Raw genomic sequence first — 7,373 nt, 5'->3', positions numbered from 1 at the left:
GCTCCAGCCCCCTGTAAGCAGGGTCGTGCAGCCGCTCTGGCCGCTGCGTTGCATGCCCAGCTCCATTGCCCAGGGCGTCTGCTGCGGCGCCCGTCTGCGGTCCCGACCGGAAGTGTGCCGTGCGCCGCTTGGGTGAGTCGAGCGAAAGCGGGAAGACTTTGCAGAGCTGGGGGTGTCTGCGGGCGGGTAGCTGGCCGGGGGGTGCCCATGGGGAGCTGCCTGCGGGGCTGGAGGCTTCCCTCTTTCCCTCGGGCGGGGAGCAACTGGCACTACTGAGGCCTAACTCTGTCCTCCTTCCTTGGCAGTGGCTGGCACAGAAGGAAGAAGAGGCCCGCTGCGGAGCGGCGAGGCAACATACGGCGGAGGCAAGAGGCGGCGAGGCAACATACGGCGGAGGCAAGAGGCGGCGAGGCAAGAGGAGCGGCGTCTGGCTGAAGAGCAGGACAGGAGAAAGGCGCCCTGGGCAATGAGACCTCCCTCTCAATTTGGCTGTGGTAACACAAGATCTTTGCCAGCACCGTTAGGGTGCCCTGGTTGGCTTTGTGCTGGGCGACCTCCCTGTAAGCAGGGCTCGGTCTTTGCTTTTGCTGTTGTAGGCGTTTTGCCACCTAGCTCCTTGGCTGCACGGAGACTGGCAACCCTGTAAGGAGGGTCCGAGCCGGCGTCTCGGCCCGTATGGGGGGAAGTGTAGCTGCCTGGACCCCAGCCCCCCCTGTAAGCAGGGGAGGGCCCTTTAAACAGTTTCTCGGCTGCTGGCGGCCTGGCCAGCGTGATGCCCTGTACTTGGGGCATGTCACAACGATTGGCATCCTGAGGCCCCTCTACCTGCATGCATCCCCGGGGGGGCCAGGTCTGACCCTCTGCTCTCCTGCTCGGGGTTAAGGATGCCTGCCCCACCAGTGGCTGCCCAGAGCTTGCTCCCTCTCTTGGGAAGGGCTGTGTGTGTGGCCCCTCTTGCCTCTGTGTGCCTGAGTCTGCTTGTCCTTTAGGTCCCTTAGAAAAGGCTGTAGCTTAGCTTAGGCTTCCCAGGAGGGAAAGAGGGGCTCTGGGCGGTTCCACGGCAGTCTCCTTGGAGGCCTCGAGTGGGGTGGGAGCTCGGCTTGCCCCTCCTTTGATTGGATGGACACAGCGAAGCCGCTTAAGTCGTCTTGCGGCAAGGTGACCCCCCTGTAGTTCAGGGCCTGGGTCTCTGCCTTCATGGCAGCCTGTTCCCTTGGCACCCTGTCAGCTTAACAGCCCCGCACTCGGGGCCTGTGTGACGAGTTATGGAGCCTTCTGTGCCGTTCTGTCCCCTTCTGTCCCCAGCAGCAGCCCAAGGTCCCTGTAAGCAGGGCTGGGGAGGCTGCTTTTGGCAGCTAACAGGAACAAACCCTTAGAGGGTTGAGGTCAGTCCCTGGGCTCCTGAAGAGGTGGTGTAGTGCTGCAGCCAGGAGGGCCGGCCCGTAAGTGGGCGCAGGCCAGAGCCCGTGGCTCTCCGTGGGGCTTTTTGGGAGTGCCGGGCCGAGAGCGACCGCCCTGTAGGCAGGGAAGTGTGTTGCCGGTGTCCGGCGGGAGGTTCAAGGAGGGACCCCCCTGTAATCAGGGCGGGTAGATCTGGTCCCGGCCTTTCAGAGGCATGGGGCCAGGGAGTGTGTGGGGCTTATCTTAGCGTGTTGTTTCCCCCCGCCCCACCCCGTCTTCGGGGCTGGGGCCACAGCCCCCTGGCCTTTGGCCGTGATGCCCCACTGCCTGGCTGCTGTCTTCCTGTAGCTGCGGGGCCAGGCCAAGCTCTCAGCTCCCTGGGTTTCGACCCGCCCGTAAGAGGGGTTGGGGTCCGAGTGCCTTTGCGCTCAGCTGGCAGCCTGTGTGGGGCACCCCCCCCGGCTAGCGGGGTGTGGGTCAAGATGCCCCTGAAGCGGAGAGAAGGAGCCTCCGTGGGCCTTTTGGGACCAGGGCCGCCCTGTAAGTCAGGGCCCGGTCAGTGCCCTGGCATCCCGGGCGCTTTGAAATGCCAGCGGCGGCTCCAGCCCCCTGTAAGCAGGGTCGTGCAGCCGCTCTGGCCGCTGCGTTGCATGCCCAGCTCCATTGCCCAGGGCGTCTGCTGCGGCGCCCGTCTGCGGTCCCGACCGGAAGTGTGCCGTGCGCCGCTTGGGTGAGTCGAGCGAAAGCGGGAAGACTTTGCAGAGCTGGGGGTGTCTGCGGGTGGGTAGCTGGCCGGGGGGTGCCCATGGGGAGCTGCCTGCGGGGCTGGAGGCTTCCCTCTTTCCCTCGGGCGGGGAGCAACTGGCACTACTGAGGCCTAACTCTGTCCTCCTTCCTTGGCAGTGGCTGGCACAGAAGGAAGAAGAGGCCCGCTGCGGAGCGGCGAGGCAACATACGGCGGAGGCGAGAGGCGGCGAGGCAACATACGGCGGAGGCAAGAGGCGGCGAGGCAAGAGGAGCGGCGTCTGGCTGAAGAGCAGGACAGGAGAAAGGCGCCCTGGGCAATGAGACCTCCCTCTCAATTTGGCTGTGGTAACACAAGATCTTTGCCAGCACCGTTAGGGTGCCCTGGTTGGCTTTGTGCTGGGCGACCTCCCTGTAAGCAGGGCTCGGTCTTTGCTTTTGCTGTTGTAGGCGTTTTGCCACCTAGCTCCTTGGCTGCACGGAGACTGGCAACCCTGTAAGGAGGGTCCGAGCCGGCGTCTCGGCCCGTATGGGGGGAAGTGTAGCTGCCTGGACCCCAGCCCCCCCTGTAAGCAGGGGAGGGCCCTTTAAACAGTTTCTCGGCTGCTGGCGGCCTGGCCAGCGTGACGCCCTGTACTTGGGGCATGTCACAACGATTGGCATCCTGAGGCCCCTCTACCTGCATGCATCCCCGGGGGGGCCAGGTCTGACCCTCTGCTCTCCTGCTCAGGGTTAAGGATGCCTGCCCCACCAGTGGCTGCCCAGAGCTTGCTCCCTCTCTTGGGAAGGGCTGTGTGTGTGGCCCCTCTTGCCTCTGTGTGCCTGAGTCTGCTTGTCCTTTAGGTCCCTTAGAAAAGGCTGTAGCTTAGCTTAGGCTTCCCAGGAGGGAAAGAGGGGCTCTGGGCGGTTCCACGGCAGTCTCCTTGGAGGCCTCGAGTGGGGTGGGAGCTCGGCTTGCCCCTCCTTTGATTGGATGGACGCAGCAAAGCCGCTTAAGTCGTCTTGCAGCAAGGTGACCCCCCTGTAGTTCAGGGCCTGGGTCTCTGCCTTCATGGCAGCCTGTTCCCTTGGCACCCTGTCAGCTTAACAGCCCCGCACTCGGGGCCTGTGTGACGAGTTATGGAGCCTTCTGTGCCGTTCTGTCCCCTTCTGTCCCCAGCAGCAGCCCAAGGTCCCTGTAAGCAGGGCTGGGGAGGCTGCTTTTGGCAGCTAACAGGAACAAACCCTTAGAGGGTTGAGGTCAGTCCCTGGGCTCCTGAAGAGGTGGTGTAGTGCTGCAGCCAGGAGGGCCGGCCCGTAAGTGGGCGCAGGCCAGAGCCCGTGGCTCTCCGTGGGGCTTTTTGGGAGTGCCGGGCCGAGAGCGACCGCCCTGTAGGCAGGGAAGTGTGTTGCCGGTGTCCGGCGGGAGGTTCAAGGAGGGACCCCCCCTGTAATCAGGGTGGGTAGATCTGGTCCCGGCCTTTCAGAGGCATGGGGCCAGGGAGTGTGTGGGGCTTATCTTAGCGTGTTGTTCCCCCCCGCCCCACCCCGTCTTCGGGGCTGGGGCCACAGCCCCCTGGCCTTTGGCCGTGATGCCCCACTGCCTGGCTGCTGTCTTCCTGTAGCTGCGGGGCCAGGCCAAGCTCTCAGCTCCCTGGGTTTCGACCCGCCCGTAAGAGGGGTCGGGGTCCGAGTGCCTTTGCGCTCAGCTGGCAGCCTGTGTGGGGCACCCCCCCCGGCTAGCGGGGTGTGGGTCAAGATGCCCCTGAAGCGGAGAGAAGGAGCCTCCGTGGGCCTTTTGGGACCAGGGCCGCCCTGTAAGTCAGGGCCCGGTCAGTGCCCTGGCATCCCGGGCGCTTTGAAATGCCAGCGGCGGCTCCAGCCCCCTGTAAGCAGGGTCGTGCAGCCGCTCTGGCCGCTGCGTTGCATGCCCAGCTCCATTGCCCAGGGCGTCTGCTGCGGCGCCCGTCTGCGGTCCCGACCGGAAGTGTGCCGTGCGCCGCTTGGGTGAGTCGAGCGAAAGCGGGAAGACTTTGCAGAGCTGGGGGTGTCTGCGGGCGGGTAGCTGGCCGGGGGGTGCCCATGGGGAGCTGCCTGCGGGGCTGGAGGCTTCCCTCTTTCCCTCGGGCGGGGAGCAACTGGCACTACTGAGGCCTAACTCTGTCCTCCTTCCTTGGCAGTGGCTGGCACAGAAGGAAGAAGAGGCCCGCTGCGGAGCGGCGAGGCAACATACGGCGGAGGCAAGAGGCGGCGAGGCAACATACGGCGGAGGCAAGAGGCGGCGAGGCAACATACGGCGGAGGCAAGAGGCGGCGAGGCAAGAGGAGCGGCGTCTGGCTGAAGAGCAGGACAGGAGAAAGGCGCCCTGGGCAATGAGACCTCCCTCTCAATTTGGCTGTGGTAACACAAGATCTTTGCCAGCACCGTTAGGGTGCCCTGGTTGGCTTTGTGCTGGGCGACCTCCCTGTAAGCAGGGCTCGGTCTTTGCTTTTGCTGTTGTAGGCGTTTTGCCACCTAGCTCCTTGGCTGCACGGAGACTGGCAACCCTGTAAGGAGGGTCCGAGCCGGCGTCTCGGCCCGTATGGGGGGAAGTGTAGCTGCCTGGACCCCAGCCCCCCCTGTAAGCAGGGGAGGGCCCTTTAAACAGTTTCTCGGCTGCTGGCGGCCTGGCCAGCGTGACGCCCTGTACTTGGGGCATGTCACAACGATTGGCATCCTGAGGCCCCTCTACCTGCATGCATCCCCGGGGGGGCCAGGTCTGACCCTCTGCTCTCCTGCTCAGGGTTAAGGATGCCTGCCCCACCAGTGGCTGCCCAGAGCTTGCTCCCTCTCTTGGGAAGGGCTGTGTGTGTGGCCCCTCTTGCCTCTGTGTGCCTGAGTCTGCTTGTCCTTTAGGTCCCTTAGAAAAGGCTGTAGCTTAGCTTAGGCTTCCCAGGAGGGAACGAGGGGCTCTGGGCGGTTCCACGGCAGTCTCCTTGGAGGCCTCGAGTGGGGTGGGAGCTCGGCTTGCCCCTCCTTTGATTGGATGGACACAGGGAAGCCGCTTAGTCGTCTTGCGGCAAGGTGACCCCCCTGTAGTTCAGGGCCTGGGTCTCTGCCTTCATGGCAGCCTGTTCCCTTGGCACCCTGTCAGATTAACAGCCCCACACTCGGGGCCTGTGTGACGAGTTATGGAGCCTTCTGTGCCGTTCTGTCCCCTTCTGTCCCCAGCAGCAGCCCCAGGTCCCTGTAAGCAGGGCTGGGGAGGCTGCTTTTGGCAGCTAACAGGAACAAACCTTTAGAGGGTTGAGGTCAGTCCCTGGGCTCCTGAAGAGGTGGTGTTGTGCTGCAGCCAGGAGGGCCGGCTGGGGGCATCCCTCTTTCCCTCGGGCAGGGAGGAATTGGCACTACCGAGGCCTTCTTTTGTCCTTTTGGCAATCTTTGTCAAGGCAGACAGAACGTAGCACTGCTGTGTATCATCACTTCTTGTCCTGCTCCTTCAGATATTCTTCATGTGGAAAGCACACTCAGACTAGCCTTCAGCTGCCACAAGCTGTATCAAAGGCCTGCCTCAGGTGATTTTTTGCCTGTTTATGTCTCCTGGCATAATGAGCTGCAGTCCTGTTGTGCAAGAATCCCATCCTTCTTCCATGTGGATTGTCACTTGCACTAGTGCAAAATGGTTGAGGTACCACGCAGCTCTTACTGTGTCCGTTTGAAGTCCATTTTGCTTCGATTCTGGACAGCTTTTCTGTGCTCAGGGTGAACATGCCACAGGTGTAAGGGTGAATTTGTGTTCCCAGTGATCCTCTTCTTTGGGAGAGAATAATTTTTGTTCTGTTGCTCTTATGTGATGCCTCCGTGCTTTTAATGAGTTGGAAGGAAATTTTAAGTGGTATGGAAGCAGTATTCAGCAGGGACACTAAGGACCAGTTTTCAGTTAGTCCACGTGCCAGGCAATCAGGTGAGAGGGCAGACTCAAATCAAACTCTCCAAAGCTTCTCATCATGTCTTCACATGGAGCAACTGCTCCTTCCCTTGCAGGCATCCTGGCTTGTTTCTAGGCTTAAGCATCTGTTGTGGACGTTCTTTGCACTTTTTAACCCTCCTAAACACCGGGGGGATTCTTCAGGGAACAGTTTAGCTCAATCACAGCACTTATTTGTCTGTAAAATTTTGCCAGTTCTTCTGTAATAAAAAGGTTTTTATTTCTGCTGTAGCTTGCAAGCTGGTGACCACCGTGGGAGCACCGCTCTGTTGTTCACAGAGTGTTTTGTTGTTGCAAACTTGGGACAAATGTGAGATTTAGGTGAGTTACTTTCTTTAGAAGTGTCTGCTCAGCCATCCTCTTCCTGGATCTCTTGGACAGGAGAAAGGTTTGTCTCTCTCTGTTTGCAGTGCCCTGATGAGGACTTGTGCCAACACAGGCTCAGAAAGCTGAAACCACCGAAGGGTTTAGTGGATGAGAGCAAAGCTCAGCCAGTTGCTGAAGGTGGAAACCTTACCCAGAAGGCTGTCCCCAGCTCGGGGTGATAAAAAGAACAGGAGCGTAGCCGCTCAGCTGTCTTTCCTTCTGTGATGCCACGTGGGGGGGGTAAGGGTGCAGCAGAGGAGCAGTGAGGGAGGGGTGGGGGCAGTCTCCCACAAAGGCTGCTTGCAGACCTGAATGTTTGAAATGCCAGAACGTTCTTGGAGGGGAGGGAAAGCCCTGGGAAAGTGTGAGTGTGAGGTGTTCCAGCAGAGGAAAAGCGGTGCTGTTTAGCAGGAGATTGCAGGACAGTGATTTGTATGCAGCAAGGCTTTGACCTGACTCCCCCTGGATCTCTGTTACCTTGAAATGCTTCCAGAATAGAAAAGCACAGCCTGAGCAGGCCACAGAGGGTTTGAACTGGAAATAGAAATATCAACTGTGTCTCTCTCAATTAAAACTTTGTGTGTGCTTGTGGTGTGTTGTTTTTTCTTGGAATGGAAAAAGCCTGGAAGGGAGCTCAGCAAAGCTGCTCCCCAGGCAGAGGTGGAGGACCTGCCCCAGACCTGCTGTGTTGGGAGTCTGTTACAGGGGTCTGCTGTTATTTAAAGTGGGCCTTGGGGGGTATGAAAAGGGAATTTGGGGGTATCTGAATGGTTCTGAGGGCCTCTGCAGGGTCCTGATGGAGACTGGGGGGAGGTGGTGGGGTTTAGGGTCAGGCATCTCTGTGGGGTTCCAGGTTTTGGGGTCTTGCAGGAGCTGGGGAGGTCTCACTCTGGGTTTTAGTGTACCTGCAGCCCTG

At 60.5% G+C, this 7,373-nt stretch overlaps 1 long non-coding RNA gene across 1 annotated transcript; it reads left to right on the top strand.

Moving 5' to 3' along the window:
* The first annotated feature begins 5,204 nt into the window (after nucleotides 1-5,204).
* LOC137457574 (uncharacterized) lies at nucleotides 5,205-7,048 on the top strand. The gene is made up of 2 exons (XR_010991325.1): nucleotides 5,205-5,678; nucleotides 6,324-7,048. It is a non-coding gene; the product is annotated as an uncharacterized lncRNA (long non-coding RNA).
* Nucleotides 7,049-7,373: the final 325 nt, after the last annotated feature.

This window comes from Melanerpes formicivorus, unplaced genomic scaffold, assembly GCF_026170545.1.
Source record: "Melanerpes formicivorus ecotype bairdi unplaced genomic scaffold, bMelFor1.0.p_v2 SCAF_183, whole genome shotgun sequence".
In the NCBI taxonomy this organism is placed as follows: Eukaryota; Metazoa; Chordata; class Aves; order Piciformes; family Picidae; genus Melanerpes; species Melanerpes formicivorus.
Note: the sequence above shows the minus strand (reverse complement) of the source record. Positions and strands in the feature narration are given on the sequence as shown.